The following is an 18745-nucleotide window of genomic DNA, read 5'->3' on the forward strand; positions in this document are numbered from 1 at the left end:
TGCATATATATGTATTTATATGTATATATATATGCGCACACATCTATGATATTAGAGTACATACATGTTAAATATATAATTCCTCTCCACTGAACAATAATTTATTTTTCTCTCTTGGCCAAACTTCTTCACCCTTAAGTTTCTCAATCACAAAACTTGTATGTACAGAAAATAATCAACAGCTTTGCTCCAGAGTATGTGCAAATGTTTTCATACAGCTCTGTTACTAACAATAATGACCTAAGCACAATGCATTTCCAAGGGAATTAATGGCTGGGGTTAATGGCCCGAGGCAAAACCAGCCAGTCATGGATCCCTAAGAAATGCCCTGTGCTTTGATCATTATTGCCTCATTACAACATAAAAATAATCAGCAGCAATTACAGTAGGAACTATGGGAACAGTTCAGCCTTGAAAATTAACTCTTTCAGGATCAACAATGCTGAATATTTCACTGCTTCCAGTGAATTTAGTATAAACAGTCCTGTAACCAAAAGAATTGATACAAATGACCCTGAAATATAATGTGATCCTGAGTGGCCAATATTCCAATTGAAATTAGCGATGTGCCTGGCTAAGCAAAGAAAGCAAAATGAGCCAGTGCAAATAAAACACCAAACAAGTCAACTTGAACTAAGAAGTTTTAAAGAGAAATTTATTTCATGCTCAGAAAAAATGAAAAAATGGGTACTACAATCATGCCCATATTTTGATGAATTCTAGGAAAACAATAATAAGGAAGAAAAAATATAATCTGAATTCCATTTTTCCATAAATTTATTAAAGTTTGGGTAAAGCAAAAATAAAATATTTTAACAATGCATATCATTTTTCAAATTATTCTGCATTTGTACATAATATAAACCTTTTCCAAAGCAATACATATGTTATTGAATTAAAGAATGCTTGGGTAAATTCCTATACATTGAACATGCATATTTTAATAAAAATCAGATGTAAGATTATATTTTGCTGCCTTAATGCTTCTGCAATAAGAACTTGAACTATTGCTCACTAACAACGTCTTTATCAAGAAATCCTAATGGGGTGCCTAGGTGGCTCAGTGGATTGAGTGCCCGACTTTGGCTTAGGTGATGATCTGGTGGTCTGTGGATTTGAGCTCCACCTGGGGCTGGGCTCTGCTCCGATGGATAGAAGGCTGGAGCCTGCTTCGGATCCTGTGAGCACCTCCCCCCCCCCCCCCCGCCCCTCCCCCACTTGTGCTCTGTCTTGCTCCGTCTCACTCTGTTAAAAATAATGTCAAAAAAAAAAAAATTAAAAAAATAAAGGCCTAAAGACTTTTTACATACTTTACCCACTCAGTTTCACATGAACATTTGACATAAACTTTTTTCTTTCTCTCCTTTTTTTTTCTTTTTTTTTTTTGGATCTCCTCCTTTTGCATTTATAAAAAAATGTTTCTTCTCTCTGATTACTTCTCCATTCTGTGTTTATCTCCTTGAACACTGCTATTCTCTTCCCATTCTCTAAATACAGATATTTATTGAGGCTTTTTTTGACATTATTTTTTACCCCTATCAGCACCCTAATAATTCTGGAGTATCATTTTCTTCCATAGGTTCAATGATTTTCTCTTTAAAGACATATGCCATGCCTATTTCTCTGTTACAGTCCTCCCCCAAGTTAATACTTCCTAACAATCTACTAGACATGAAGCCATATATACACTTTGACAATTCAAGATATTATATTTGAACTGGTCTCATCACCTCCCTCTTCTGCCTCTTTTAAAATCCTTCACTTATTCAAAACATCTACCTTTTGATGTGAGCATTTCCAGTCATCAGTTGAGTACTATTTAACTCCCTATCTAGGTACAATAGATTTGGTTTCCATACAATTCTAACATTCATTTGTCTCTTTTAATTACATACCTGCATCCCTAATTAATCTTAAATCTGACTTATTTCGGAAGACCTTATCTCGTCTTAAAATTTCTCTGTCTACCACAAGTAGTGCATTTTTTTTCTTGTTTAAAATTATTTTCTTTCTCGCTGAATTTTACTTTTTGGTTTGTTTCAAGTTTTTATTTAAATTCCATTTAGTTAACATACAGTGTAATATTAGTTTCAGGAGTAAAACTTAGTGATTCATCACTTACAGTAACACCCAGTGCTCATCACAACAAAAGCTCTAGTAGTGTATTTTTAATAAGACTTTTTCTCATTCTGCCTCCAACCTCCAGTTGGATGTAAAATTTGATGGGTATATGTGAACTTTGCGCATCAGATATGGGTCTGAATCTTGGCCTCAATAGTTACCATATATATGACATTGGAGAAATTATTTATTCCATTATATTCTCAATGTCGACATAAATAACAACCTATATTATAAGCTATTATAATATGTAAAACTAATAATTATAAGAAGCCTCTGATTTCATATTGATTATTTTGCCTAAATTTTCTCTGGATCTGGCAGTGCATGTACATGACAAATATGCTTGGAATAAAATGAATCATAGTCGTTTGGGTATCTGTTCCTTTATGATCCCCCTATCTTATTCCCACCAAATATATACACAGTAGCCTATATGCTGCCTCAAGGCAGAGATGGTTTTACTTATTTTAAAAATGTATTCAGTGCTGGTTTGGGGTTTCACTTGGGATACAGAAAATAGGAAAGAATAACACTCCCATCCTTAAAAATAACAACAGTAAAGCTGACCGATTTGAACTTCACAACTTTTCCTGAGCCCGTCAGAAAGCTGAGGCCGCAGAGTAATCTGAAAAAGCAAACAAGACAACGTATTGCCAGGGGAAAATAATCAATGAACCATATTCGCATATGACACAGAGGCTGGCAATATCAGCAAATTTAAAGCATAGTTAAATGTTTCAATGGAAAAGATGGAAACCTGCCAAGCTAGATGGCCATTTTCAGCAGAGTGATGAAAACTGGCAGAAACAGTGGAAATAATAGAAATAAAAAATCAAGTAAAAATGAGGAATGCCATCAGTAGGCTCATTAGTAGACTCAAGACTGCTTGGGAATAGACCAATGGTAGGGTATAGGAATTACCCAAACTGAAACAGAGGGGGAAAAAAGTAGGAAAAAACACAAAACCGTGAAGAATAGAACATCCAAAAGTTGTAAGACAATGTCACATGATCTAACATACATTTATCTGGACTTCCAGAAGTGGAGGAAAGGAACGGGCAGAAGAAATATGTGAAGAAATAAGAGCTAAGAATTGTACAAAATTAATAATAAATATCAACTTATATATTTAAGATGATCAGAGAACAGCAGGATAAAGAAATGAGTAAACTCACACTTCTAGGCATACCGTATTTAAACTACTGAAAGTCAAAGATAAAGAGAGAATCTTGAAAGTGGCCATTGGGAAAATGACACCTGAGATACAAGGGAACAAAGATATGAATTGAAGAAGTCTTCTTGTCTGAAACCATGCAAGTCAGAACACCATAAGTGACATCTTTTAAGTGATGAAAGAAAAAAACTGAGCAGTGAAAAATCTATACTAAGCAAGAATATTTCTCATCATGAAAGAAAACTATTTTCTGAGGTAAACCAGAACTGAGAAAAGTCACTGCCAATAGTCCTACACTACAAAACAACAACAACAAATTACCTTTTTTCAAGCAGAAGAAATACGATACCAGACTATAACTTGAATTTGCACAAAAAATAAACAGGACTGGGACTGAAATTAAAAAAAGACAAATAAAATTTATTTTACTTTTCTTTGCTCTGGGCAAAGTCTGTCTAAGTAAGTATCTAAGTAACTGTCTAAAAGTAAGAATAGAAGCAGCATGTCCTGCTTATATAATATACAAAATTAAAATGTATCAAAAGAGTAGCACAAAAGTAGGACAGAAGAATTAGAAAATACTCTTGTAAAATTATTTGAGAGTAGACTATGTAATTAACATTTACTGTATATACTAGAACTGCTACATTTTTTTAAGAAGAGGCATAAATTATATACAAATAATGGAGATAAATTGAATAATTAAAAACTGCTTATTCACCCCTAAAGAATGCAGGAAAGAGAAAAAGTGAAGCAAATAAAAATAATAATAAATAAAAATAAAAACAAAACATTAAAAAGTTAGAGAGTAGCTGGCAAATAGATGATTCTAACTATATCTATAATTACATTAAATGTAAATCGTTGTCAGATTGGATTGAAAAGGAAGGCATGTATGTTATCTACAGGAAACACACTTAAATATAAACATATAGATAGCTTAAAAGTGAAAATATGGGAAAAATTACACCACGAAAACACAAGTTTGGAATGACTATGTTAATATCAAAGTAAACTATAGAAACTAGAAAAAGAGCGGCAAAAAGTTATATTACATGACAAAGTGGTCAATCTCCCAAGAATACATAACAACCCTAAATGTGTATTCACCTTACAACACAATTTAAAAATAAATAAAACTTGATAGAACTGGAAAGGGAACTTCTTAAATGTCTAAATATAGTTAAAGACAACTCCTCTTTCAATAATTGGTAGAATAAGTAGATGTAAAATCAACAAGTTTGTAGGAGACCTACTGCAATATTTATTGCCTTAACACTTATAGAACATTTTACCCAACAATATAGCAAAATATACATTTTTTCATGTAGTTGGAATATTCACCCAAATCCATATATTATATGCCATAAAAATACTCTGATAAATATTAAAAATATAGATATATTTTCAGGCCATAATGGAGCTAAACTGACCATGAAAGTATAAAACTAGAAATAAATAACAGAAAACTATTTGGAAAATTCTAAAATATTTGGGATAAAAAAATTCACACTTCTATGGGTCAAAGAGAATGGCTCAAAAATTTAAATAAATTTAAGTAAACTGAAAAAGTTTTATGAACACATGAAAATAAAAATACAACATCAAAATGTATGAGATCCAATTAAAGCAATATGTAAACAGAAATCTGTAGTATTGAATACTTATAGTAGAAAAGATGATGGTGTCAAATCAGTAAGCTTAACATCCTCCACAAGAAACTAGGGAAAACAACCCAAAAGTAAATAACACCTAAAACAAATGAAAAGAAATAATAAAGACAGGATCCAAGAAATTGAAACATAAAAACAATAGAAAAAGTCAGCATTAATAAACCTCTAGATTGATTGACAAAAAAAAAAGAAAAGAAAAAGTGAAAAATGACAATATATTAGGAATGAAAAGAAGTCATCGCTACAGAATTCATGGACAATAAACTGATAATAAGGGAATGCCATGTAAAGCACATAGATGAAAGGGACCAATTCTTTAAAAGATATGAACTACCAGACATTACCCAAGAAGAAATAAACAACTGAAGAGTCTTACAAAATGAAGATTAAACATTACAACTAATTATAAATCTTTACTAAAAACTTCTAAATATAGATAGTTTCACTAGTGAAGTCTCTCAAACATTCAAGGAAGAAATAATTCACATCCCACACAATTTTTTTTTTTAAGAAAATACAAGGGACCTCTTCCCAAGATTTTTTTTGAGGTCATAATTACCTAAATATCAAAACCAAAGACATTAGAAGAAAAGAAAATCACAAGCCAAGATCATTCATAGTATGGTTATAAAAATCTTCAAGATAATTATAAAACCAATTCTACCATATGTAAGTATAGCAAAACACATCACAAATAAGCAGGGTTTATCTGAATATAAGACTGGTTTAATATTTGAGTACCAATCAATGTACTTCATAAATATTAGTAAACTAAATAGGAGAAACCCTGAGTATTTCAATAAATGCAGAAAAAACATTTGGCCAAATTCTATCTTCCATCACTAATAAAAATTCTTAGCCAACTAGGAACAGAAGCTTGATAACAGATTGGGTACTCTACAAAAGTACCCAATATCACCCTGATGACGTATTTCTCTCCCTCAAGATGGTGAACAAGACAAGGATGACTGCTCTCATCATTCTTAGCCAATCTCATGCTGGAAGTCATAGACAATGTAATAAAACAACAAAAGAAAAGAAAGGCATTCACATTATAAACAACAACCAAAACTTTCTCTATTCACAGACAATAGTACTGAAAAGTCTACAGAAAAAGTCCTAGAGTTAAGTAGTATTAGCAGTAAAACAAAATTGAAATAAGCAAGGACAATATAGTAAAAAAAAAAAAAAACAATTGCATTTCTCTACAGTAGCAATAAACAATTGGAATTCAAAATGTAAGATAAAATACAGTTTACAACAGCATCATAGAAAAATGAAATTTTAAAGATTAAGCCTAACAAGATATTTGCAGAATCAATATACTGAACACTACAGAAAAAGAGAAACCAAAGAAAACCAAAATTAACAGAAAATCATACAATTATTATGAATTAGAAGACTCAATAGTTTTGCTGATTCTTCTCAAATTGGAATTTAATGCCATTTCAATAGAAATCCTAGAATGAATTTTATAGAAATTGACAAGTTGTCAATTTTAGAATTTTATTCTAAAATTAATATGAAAAGGCAAAGGAATTAGGATAGCCAAAACAATTTTATAATGGAAAAACAAAGTTGGACAAAAAATTCATATTACTGATTTCAAGGTTTGTTTTAAGTCTACAGAAAAATGTAAAAAAAGATGATAGTACGGTATTGACAAAAAGAAACATGTATCATACATACCACATCTTCTTTATCCATTCCTCAGTTGATGGGCATTTGGGCTTTTTCCATAGTTTGGCTATTGTTGATAGCACTGCTATAAACATTGTGATGAATGTACTCCTTTGAATCAGCATTTTTATATCCTTTGGATAAACACCTAGTAGTGCACTTGCTGAGTCATAGGGTTGTTCTATTTTTAATTGTTTGAGGAACCTCCATACTGTTTTCAAGAGTGGCTGTAGTAGTAAAGGTGGATGGAGGGGAGGTGGGTGGGGTGATGGGTTAAATGGGTGTGAGCATTAAGGAGGGTACTTTTTGGAATGAACACTGAGTGTCATATGTAAGAGATAAATCAGTGGGTTCTACTCCTGAAGCCAAGACTACACTGTGTATTAACTAACTTGAATTTAAATAATAATAATAATAATAATAATAATAATAATTTTAAAAAGAAACATGTATCAGTTGAATGAAATAGAGTCAAGAAGTAGACCCACACTAATTAAATAATTTGATAAAGTTTCAAAGGCAAGTGAATGGAGTAAGGATAGTCTTTTCATGAATTTATGCTGGCAGAGTTGACATCTATATGAGAACAAAACAGATAAAAAATTGACCCATCTCTCACAATGTATGCAAAAATTAAATACAGTGTATTATATACTGAAATATAAAACCTAATACTACAAAACTTCAATACATTTATAAAAGTATCTCTCGATGAAAAAAAATAACTGAGGGTACTCGTTGAAAATAAAGCATATCAAAGTGGAGGTGGGGGTGAAGATGGGTGAAGGCACTTCATGAGTGCAGTCATCATGATGAACACTGAGTAATGAAGTATGGAAGTATTGAATCACGATACTGTACACCTGAAACTAGTATAATACTGTATGTTGACTATACTAGAATTAAAATTAAAATTAAAATTAAAATTAAAAAAAGAAAATATCTTTGTAGCCTTAAGTTAGGCAAATTTAAAAAAAATATGATCCCCCAAATCCTGATTTTTTTTAAAAGAAACAAGTGATAAAAATTGAGCTTGATCAAAATTAAATTTAAAACTTTTGTTCAGTGAATGGCAATATTAAAGGACTGAAAACACAAACTATAAACTGTGAGAAACATTTGCAGATGGTTTATCTGGAAGGATTTTATATAGAGAACATGTAGTGACTTTTCTCACTCAACAATGAGGGAACAAAAACCCAATTTAAAAAAAAAATGGGCAAAAGATTTGAAGAGCTATTTTACTATAAAATATATATAAAGGTGTAAATAATAATGTAAAACGATGTTCAACATAAATATTCATGAGGGAAATTGAAATTAAATCAACAGTGTCATACTATTAGAGTAACATTTTTAGGAAAGAAAGAGATGAAAAGAATGACAATAGCAAATGCTGACAAGGTCATAGAACAAACAGAACTGTAGCTGCTGGGAAAGCAAAAGTGATACAGCCACTTTAGAAAATACAGACAATTTAGGGTATCTGGGAAGCTCAGTCAGCTAAGCCTCTGACTCTTGATTTCAGCTCAGGCCATGATCTCACAATTGTGAGATTGAGCCCTGAGTTGGGCTCCACAATGGGCATGGAGCCTGCTTAAGATTTTCTCTCTCCCTCTGCCCCACTCCTCAACCCACATTCTCTCTCTCTCTCTCTCTTTCTCCCTCTCTCTCTCTCTCTCTCAAAAAGACAAGAAAGAAAGAGAAGAGAAGAGGAGGAGAGGAAAAGAAGGGATGGGACAGACAGTTTGGTCATTTGTTAAAAAAAAATAAACTTATAACTTATTCCCACACTTAGAAAGAAATGAAAACTTATCATCAAAAACCTACATACAATATTTATAGTAGTTTTGTTTGTAATAAACCAAAATTGGAAATAACTCTAACGTCTCTTAACTGGGAAGGAATAAATTGTTTTACCTCTATACAGTTGGAAACCCAACAATAAAAATGAATGAACTACTGACAGACTCCATTACATGTTTAAATCTCTTGTATATTTGACTAAGTAAAAGAAGTCAGATCCAGAGGGCAATGATATAAAATTTTGTATCATTCTACTTGTATGGCATTGTGGAAAACATAAAAATGTAGGGATGGAAGACAGATAAAAGTTACCAAGTGTTGGGGTTGGGGAACAGGGCTTGACTACAAAACAGTAACATGAAGGATTTCGGGGTTGGTAGAAATAATCTGTATCTTGTTATTGGTGGTATATGCAGAAAGACAGGCATTTCTCAAAATTTACAGAGCCAGAAAGAATAGACTTTGTTTAAGTAAGTTAAAAAAAGAATATTAAGTCTACAGGGCTTAGGAATGTACATTACCAAAAATTGGTGAAAATTAAATTAAATTGAGTGTCAGTAATATCACAAGTAATTCCAAGTACAAAACACAGATAAGTTCTATTGACCGGTATTAGGAAATATTCCAAGCCAAGGTTTCAAGGTTTCTTTTGACTTAGACCTAAGTATGTAGAGATCATTAAAACAAGGACTATCCTACATTTAAGCTGGGTTTGGAAATTTTTTGGGAACTTCTAAAAAGTGAAAACAGAAATTCTAGGAAAGTTTTCTGATGCTATAACATTTATTTCATAATTAAAAACTTTGTGAAGATTAATACATTTTGTTAGCATAACAATGTGTTTTCATAAATATGAAGTCAGCTTATATTTGCCTTTTTCCTATTTCTAAACAACTCTCAATGTATTGGTTTCTTATTGCTCCTATAACGAATTACCACAAACTCAGTGGCTTAAAACAACCCACATCTATTATCTCATAGTGTTGGAGATCTTCTGATCTGAAATGGATTCTCTTGGGCCAAGATCAGTATATTGGCAGGGCTGTGCTCCCCAGAGGCTCTAGGAAAGAATCTGCCTTCTTGCAGTTTTCAGCTTCTAGAGTCGACCTGCATTCCTTAGCTGGTGTCCTCTTCCTTCATTTTCAAAGCCAGCAGTATAGCATCTTCAAATTACTCTTTGACTTTGATCCTCTGCTTCCATTATCACATCTTCTGATTCTGACCAATCTGCTTTCCCTCTTATAAAAACTTTTGTGCTTACACTGGTCCCACAATGATAATCCGAATAATATCCCACGTCAACACCATTAATGTAATCACACCTTGAAAATCCCTTTTGCCAGGTAAGGTAATATATTAACAGGCTCTTAGTATTAGCATATACACATCATTGGCCAGGGCGAGGTGGGTGGTGGGGGAGACTTCTCAACCTATCATAGCCAATATTATAACCTCTTTGGTGCACACACGGGTGCGCGCACACACACACACACACACACACACAAATTTACCCATTGCCTGTGTAGCTGAACAAAGTTTCACTCAATTTATGCTCACATACTACTCAGTCATGAGCTTCATGTTGTCTTCTTAAATAGGACAGACTATAATTGAGTTATGCTTGCCAGAGAATCAACACCCGAGAGTCTCCTTTATTGTGTATGAGAAAGGATGGAAGACATATGAGACCTGAGTTTTCTCTAGAGAATTGCCTATTAGAAAACAATATTCAGCCACTGTATGTATGTCTTATCAATAAGCAGCTCAGACTTTGTCTGATCATAATGTCCCTCAGCAAATAGACAAAAACAACATTGAAAGCAAAACACAATTCCTTCTTTTTCCAAAGAAAAAAAGCAGGTCATTTAGAAAAAAAATATGTAAAATGTATTATTTTGTTCGATTGCAATATAGAAATTGTATATATAATATTTTTATATATAAACATTTTTGATAGTTTCTTTCTCTCCATTAGGTATTCAACACAGATCAGAAACACATGTGGCAAAATATGAGTGAAAAGAAAGTATAAGTAAGAAATTTTATGATTTAAGAAATTTTAGAATAACTTCATAGTGATATAAAAGTAGCCAAGAGCAGTTAGTCCTTGAAAGACACCTAGCTTTCTTATTTGAAGATGGTTTTGGGTGCCTGAGTGGCTCAGTCTGTTAAGCATCAGACTTCAGCTCAGGTCATGATCTCACAGTTCGTGAGTTAGAGTCCCATGTCGGGCTCTGTGCTAACAGCTCACAGCCTGGAACCTGCTTTGGATTCTGTCTCTCTCTCTCTCTCTCTCTCTCTCTCTCTCTCTCTCTCTCTCAAAAATAAAAAAAAATAAACATTAAAAAAAGATGGTCTAACTATGATTATCACGTTAATGTAACATTACCCATTTTATACTTAAAAAATAATTGGTGTAATAATTTGAACACTTCTATTCTCAAGTTCATTCCAAGTTTGTGACACCAGGAAAATCCACCATGTTATGGTTAAAAAATGATTCTGCTGTTCAATAATGTCAGTAAGATGTGTGACTAACAGTATCTCATTAAGGCAGATGATAAATACCTTGATTTCCCTCTTTAACACAAAGAGCTAACAAAGTATGGTAGGATTTGTTAATTGTTGTTTTCATCGGTAGCCGTGCTCATTTATACTCTATCAGAAACAAAACAAGCTTTGGTGGTTATATCTTTTAATAAAGCCATCTACTTGAACAAAAATATTCTCTATATATGACTTTTTTTTCCTTTTTATGTATTTCTTTTAGACATGTACATGGTAACTGTTCTCAAGATTCCTGTCATCTGCAAATATTTTTGTTCACATTCAACATGGACACAAATCTATACTATACATTTTCATTGTAAAAATAATTATGAATAGATGAATTTGTTAAGCAATCAGGCAATATTTAATTTTTGACCAATATTATGTGCCTAGCACATAATGAATGAAAAAGGAATGTAAAAGGAATACAGATAATGGTTCATATCCTCTTGAGTCTTGGAATTTCATTGGGGAGCATGTTTAATATGAGTAAAACACTAACAGGGTCAGTATGTATGTGATCTTTTAGATTGACCAAGAAGTAGATGCACCAAGTTTCTATGTGGAGTTACTTCACATTTTACTTCACATATTTATGGTTTCTCTCTGACCCTAGAGGAAGAGGAGAGGCTCATCTGGTTGGGACATTTGGGAGAAGGAACTCAGCCTCCTCCTCCTTGGTCTGTCTTTTCCAATCTACCTGCTGGCAGGGAGAATGGGTTCTGGTCAGCAATCTGCCAGACTCTGAGGTGTGGTTATCCAAATTTGGGGCAAAATATATGTCAAACTCCCTGCAGTCTTAGCTCTAGGTAGGTCACAATTTCCAATTCAGCCTTTCCTCATAATAAAGATGATATTTCGGGGCACCTGGGTGGCTCAGTCGGTCAAGCATCTGGCTCTTGATTTTGATTCAGGTCATGATCTCACAGTTCATGAGTTTGAGTCCCATGTCAAGCTCTTTTCAGAGCCTGCTTCAGTTTCTCTGACTCCCTCCCTCTCTCTCTGTCCCTCCCTGACTCTCTGTCCCTGTCGCAAATAAATAAACATTTCAAAAAAGATGATATTTCAAGCCCCCTTTTTCTCATTTGGTTCCAAAGTGGGTGGAAAGGAGAAGCACTAATATTTATCCCCCTAAAATGCCAGTTTTGATTCTTGATGCTCAGAGAAGTAAGAGAAACTGGAGGGCCCTAGGAGATCCTTGCAGGAGGCAGCCTGAAGTTGCTTCAACTGGGCAATGAAGGGTGAGCAGAACCCAATTAGGTCAAATGTCACAGAAAAGGGATTTAAGGCGAGTAAATGACATAAAGAAGAAAAGGACCACAGAGCAAGGAGAGTGATAAAGCTGTGGCAGTGAGGAAGCTGTCTTGGCCCTGGTGGGTAATTCTGGGGGCGTTTATAAGATTTGCTCATAAACATACACAGGTCTTGAAAGCTTGAGCGAATAATTTTGGCTTGATTTGTCAGGTTAACAGAGAAGTATTTTATACTCTGGAAAAGGGGAATGAAATTAAATTGCTTTTTCAAGATGATTCCAGCCGTGATGAAAAGGAGTTGGCCAGGGATAGACTAAATATCAGAGGGCATGGCAGATAGACTAAAGATTGGAAATACCAACCACATAACGTGTAGAGCCCTAGATATGAAGAGTTAGAGAGGGATGGAAGAAAGAATGAGCTGATTATATAAAATTGCCCATTTCCATGGGAAAATTTTCTTTGTGAAGGTATAACCTTGAGAAGAGCAGAGACAATTAGGCATATGGACTTTGTCTTCGAAAAGTATTTGTAATCATTTGAAAAGATGATTAGATTGCAGTTGTCCTGATTTTCAGCTTTGATTACCAAGCATTAATTTAGAGAAAATAGAATTTAAGAGCTTAAATGAGTTTTGGGGATACTTTAGATCTCACTGTATAGATAAGGAAACTGCGTCTTCAAGTAAGTTGGTTCAGGTTACATAATTTGTGTGCAGCTGGAACAAGACCAAGCATATAAATTTTTACATCAATTCTCTGTCCACTAAGCCTTGCTTGTCCTGCCTGAACTAATGCCAACCACATTTTAGGAGACAAATATACACAATAATATATTGGTGATAAATAACCCGAATGAGTTGTCCCTAGTAATCAGTAAATGTGTATAATACAGGATGTGTCTTCAGTTTCCTCAGAGATCATGCCATGCTGTATTGTAATTGACACTGCTCTAAAAAGAGATTGATTTTCTCTCTTACATGATAGTCCTTGTTGCCTTCGCCCCTTCACATTTATTCCCTCATTTAAAAATACTATGTTTTGGCGCAGCAAGGAATTTTGATCAAGATGCTTTAGGAGTGGTGTAAGGCTATCCAGATGATGCACAGGCTCTGTTTTAGCTGATGTGTGCTATGAGGATGGCAGCGATAGAAATACCCCATATGTAGCCGGGACTGAAAGAGTATAAACATATTTGTGGAGTGTTTCTGGACCCCTACCCTGCAGTGCACTTGACTGCAAACATCTAGAAATCTGCAGCTCCTTTTAGTCACTCCACAAAGAGCTGCTGTGTCTTTGGTTTCAGTGAACAAACAATTTGCTATGTGACACAGCTTGCTTCAGCTGTGTCAACAAGACGGGATGTGAATTATGACATGCCGCTGTGTCTATGAAAGCAGAAGACAGAAGTACATGATTACGGCCTGGAGCATGCGGTTAGGAAGGGAGTGATGGTACTTCTCCAGCATGGGTTGCTGATGGAAAACATCTGCTTCCCTCTCTGTCCCCTTGAAAAATTCCCTTGGGAAATAAGCCCTCGAGGCTGTCGCTCCCAACCAGGTCATTACCCTCAGCAAACTTCTGAGGCAATATTTGAATCTGCTGAGAAATCATTAAGAAATAGTACGGATAGCATGTTTGATGGAATAAAAGGGGACGTGATAAGGAAATGTGAAAGCTTGCTGCATTCTCAGCCTTAAAATATCCTCCGTGCTTTAGCTCCTAATTTTCACACTTCACAGCTGCTAATGGATCTCAGCGGAACTGAAGAAGGCTGTTGACAGAGAGAGATGTCTTTTTGTCATCTCTGTCATGTTCCTCGCCTTATTCTCATATTGAAAGTTCTTATTTGCCTCAAAGTCCCTTGATATCAGCTAAGTTGCTATTCTTTTTCTTTTTCCTAACTTGACAGTCTCTCTCTCTCTCTCTCTCTCTCTCTGTCTCTCTCTTTAAAGTGTTTTGCAGCTAACAGAATGATGTAGATAATAAAAGAGATGTCTGATATCTGGATGGCTGTGAGAGTTGTTGGAAACAAAGCCTAGTAGGGGATCCGGTGATGTGCTCTGGTACTTTGGGCTTGAGGCAAATGTAACGGGCTTTGGAAGACGCTATTGGCCCTCATATCTGGGATATTTCCAAACAACATAAGTGACATTCAGATGGGCCTCTTAAGATCCTTAATCAGGGCTAAGAAAAGAGAATTCAAGTTTATTCACTAACCACACAAATGTAAGCAGGTAACAGGAGAGAGAAACTGAGTTCATTCTCTTTAAAACCTTTGATGGCATAACATAATGATATCAACCTTTCTTAGAAAATGACAGACTCCTGGGCTTTCTCAGCTGAATATAGTCTCCAAAAAGTTCTAAATTCCTTTGTTCAGCCATTACATTTCCTCTTAACATTGTGTAATTAAAATGTCATTCAGATATACTGACATAATCTGATTATCTTTGAAGTTTTTCCATCTAATAACTCGATGGCCAAACTCTTTCCATTCTACAGGTTTTTCTTCCATATATATATTTTTCAGAAATATTTATAGTTGCTGCAGTAAAATAAATACTATTTCCCTGGTCCAGGTTTGGTTTTTGTGGTTTGGTTTTGTTTTGTTTGGCTTACATGACACTTTTTTGTCTTCTGAAGTTCTCTCTTTTTTTTTTTTCACCTGAAGGTGAGAACCTGTCTTATTTGCACAAAGTACAATTGGAAATTTTTATATGACTTCTTTTAACCTTATTCCCACTATTTTTCATATTTTCTATGAGATAAATATTGTGATATTCCCTTTAAAAAGACCTTATTACTAAAACACTAGTAATTTATTCATCTAATCCTAATACTAGGAGATGTTCTGCTTTTATTGCTCTGTTGCTTGCCATTAAGAGATGATATTTTTCCAGTACATCTTGACCGTTTCTTATCAGTCATTTGAACTTTAGGTTTCTTTACCAAATAATACAAACCTGAAACTTCAGTTCGTGTGGAACTCTACATGTTGAAATGGCACTTTTGGGCAGGACTAGAACATTCCAGAAAAGATATTCACTGCCAACAAAAACAATACCAAAAAAAAAAAAAACCCACAAAAAACAAAACAAAACAAAAAAAACACACAAACAACAATATAACAAAGCAACCCCCCCCCAAAAAAAATAGCCAAAAAACAAGGATCCTTTTCAGAGTATAGACTCAAAGTTAGGCATACTATTTACATATAAATACTTGACATCGTATTAAACCAATTCATTGCTTTTTATTTAAAACAACCATTTCACAAGAATTTGGAATCAGGTAAAATTGAAGGATTATAGGCTTTGCTATAAAACATGACTGTTTTTCTTTAGATATCTGACCTTGGAGATTTAAGCTCTCTGACCCTCACTTCTCATTTATTAAGCGGGTTTAACAATGACCGCGGAGTGCGGTTGTGAGAATTAAATGAAATTAGGGGAGCATCTGGGACCTAGCAAACTCTCTGAATATTCAATATTTCCGGCACTGTAAATGCCCAATTGAAATGTATGTCTACTTCCCTCTGCCAATAAGTTTTTTATTGGATAAAGCACCTGACAGCAGGAACTTTACAATATAGTTTTAAAAAACACAATAATATTTGTGATGAAATACTCAATAGTGGTTCAGAGTAAATATTATCAGAGAAAGGGAAGACAAGAAAGGTATAATAACTATGGAATGGTTCTCCGATGAATTGAAACTTAACCTTGGCCACGAATAGCACATAGAATTAATAATGTACAGCAAGAGGGGGAGCCATCGTAGTGAAGTAAACTCCACTAAAGATTGTGTGCTGACCAGAACAGTAAGATGCTGTGTTAGGGACAGTACATTTATGTAATGCAAGCAGCACTGTGAGTTGGAATAAAAATAAGATTGTTACAGAAGTTTGGACAAGTTTATGGGAGAATTTTTTTTTTTTAATGTTCATTTTTGAGAGACAGAGAGAGGGAGACAGAGGGCAAGTGGGGGAGGGGCAGAGAGAGAGGGACACACAGAATCCAAAGCAGCCTCTAGGCTCTGAGCTGTCAGCAAGGAGCCTGAAGTGGGGCTTGAACCCATGAACTGCGAGATCACGACCTGAGCCCAAGTCGGATACTCAACTGACTGAGCCACCCAGGTGTCCCAAGTTTATGGAGAACTTTGAAAACTTTGGAGGAGAGCTTGAAATTGACAAGGTGAATTGATGGGAGCCAATTTGATTCACTAAGCAGAAAATAATCTGACTATACTTCAATTCTTACATTGGCAAATAGCAAGTGAGGCAGCGTTTGCTTAGACAGCTTTAATTTCAGCTTCTACTGCCAGGGAAGATTTGAAAGTGAAAGATGGGAAACTACAGTGAAGAAATTCCTTGGGCTTGTACAATAGAAATTATAAACAGAAATAGTTATACTTAGAGGCATAGTTGTCAGGCTCTGAAGCACAGAGAAAAAGCCTCTCTTTTATGTACTGAATTTCTACAAATTCCAGACAGCTCCAAATGAGTTAGAACATATGGGTCCCAGAAGTAGACAAAGTGGAATAGATACAGGAAACAGAGTACTGGAAGATGGAGCTCCAGAAGAACTAGGATGCAAATGCTAGTAATGAAGGATCTCTCTAGTACTAATGTGGGACAAATATATTGTCAATAATTGAATTACTTGGTTGTTACGGCCAAATATGATTTGTTCAATTTAGTGTGTGTGTGTTGGGGTGTGTGTGTGTGTGTGTAGTGGGAGAAGGAGAGGCAGGAAGAGAGGGAGGAAGAGAGGGAGGAAGAGAGGCAGAGAGAGGCAGACAGAAATTGATTAAATTAAGCATCAATAAACAGGATAAAACTTATTTTCAATATTGAATTGTTTTCTTTTGGCATTAATAAGTTCTTCATTCAAAGAAGTTTTTCTTGAATGTTTATTTTGAGAGACAGAGAGAGCAAGACCATGAGTGTGAATGAGTGGGGAGGGGCAGAGAGAGAAGGAGAGAGAATCCCAAGCAGACTCCATGCTGTCAGTGCAGAGCCTGACATGGGGCTTGATCTCATTACCGTGAGATTATGATCTGAACTGAAATCAAGAGTCAGATGCTTAACAAATTGAACCACCCAGGTAGCCCAAAAGAAGATTTATTTTAGGAAAATGTATTTGAACCAGGTGAGGCAAACTGCTATTGTTAGTCATTACCTCTTTTGATAAGAAAAGCAAGATGAAATAGAACTTTGAAAAAAAAAAAGTGGAGAAGGAAAAAATAATATATGTGAAAAAGATATTTAAGAATAAAATACAAGATAAAATGGAATCCAAGTACAGGAGCCATGTTAAGGATAATGTTTTGAAAAATGAGAGGATCATAAACCTTGCCAGTCCAAAGAGAAAGAAAACCTGGGTGGGGCTGGGGACAGGGGAGTTGGTGGAGATATTGATTTTGATGAAAAGATCACCAATGGCCTTCCTAAAAGCAGTTACCATATATGATGGGACTTAAGTGGTTAAGGGGCCAGAGTCTAAGAAGTTACAATTGTTGAAGAAATAGAAGTAGCAAACTTGTATTTTAACTCACTAGAGGTAGCAGTGTTTAGGATACCACAGAAAAATATTTTTGAGGGGTGAAGCGGTGTTTGTTTTTTGGGAGAGGAGATCTGAGTAACTTATAGGAAGAGGGAAAGAAGCCAATGAAAACCATATTGAAAATTTAGCGAGGGGATAATTATTGATAAAACTTGCTCTTTTGTAGAAGTCAGGATGAAAGTGATTAAGCATTGAGGTATTAACACCGGAAAACAGGAGAGTCATTATTTTCCTCAAAAAAGAAAAGAAATGACAACAAGAGGTTGGAAGAAATTTAAAAAAATATACATTAGAATAACAACTGTAGACTATTAACAGAACAGGAATAGAACAAAAGATGAATATATGGACAACTGAGTTACAGCTAGGGCTTTCTGAGCTTAGTAATTACTATAGTAATTATTATGTGTGATCAGTCATATGTATGGACTTTATGCATCAATCGTCAACAAAGCGGGAGAGAAAACAGAGGATACTACAGGTATATGTGATTAAGGGTTTAGGAATGCAGTACAGGCCAAAGGTATGAGTGATTCTAGGGTGTCTTAAAGGGGACCTTGAGATGACAAATCACAATACGCAACCAAAGCAGAGAAGTGAGTGGATTCAATTCAGTTTAACAAATATTTATGGGAGGTCTCCAGTTTCAAGCCTGATGCTAGATCCCAGTAAGTGAGGAAAGAAAAAGACCAGGAAAATGAGCAGGTGCTGAAGGATCAGAGGCCACAACAAGAGCAAAATGGTAAAAAGCATTAGAACAGAGTGGAAGTGGAAAATTAAAAACTGTAAATCACAGAAAAATAATGCAAGTTCCAACTGTAGGCAAGCTCTGAGATGGGGCTTGCTGGATAACTACTCTTTAATTGTAAGTCATTGTAGTTGAAAAAAAATCTAGGAACTGTGGTGCCAGGATGCCTTA

The sequence above is a fragment of the Lynx rufus genome, unplaced genomic scaffold (genome assembly GCF_022079265.1).
Source record: "Lynx rufus isolate CCGP_SWC_20201006 ecotype Redwood Valley unplaced genomic scaffold, mLynRuf1.p SCAF_5, whole genome shotgun sequence".
NCBI classification, from domain to species: domain Eukaryota; kingdom Metazoa; phylum Chordata; class Mammalia; order Carnivora; family Felidae; genus Lynx; species Lynx rufus.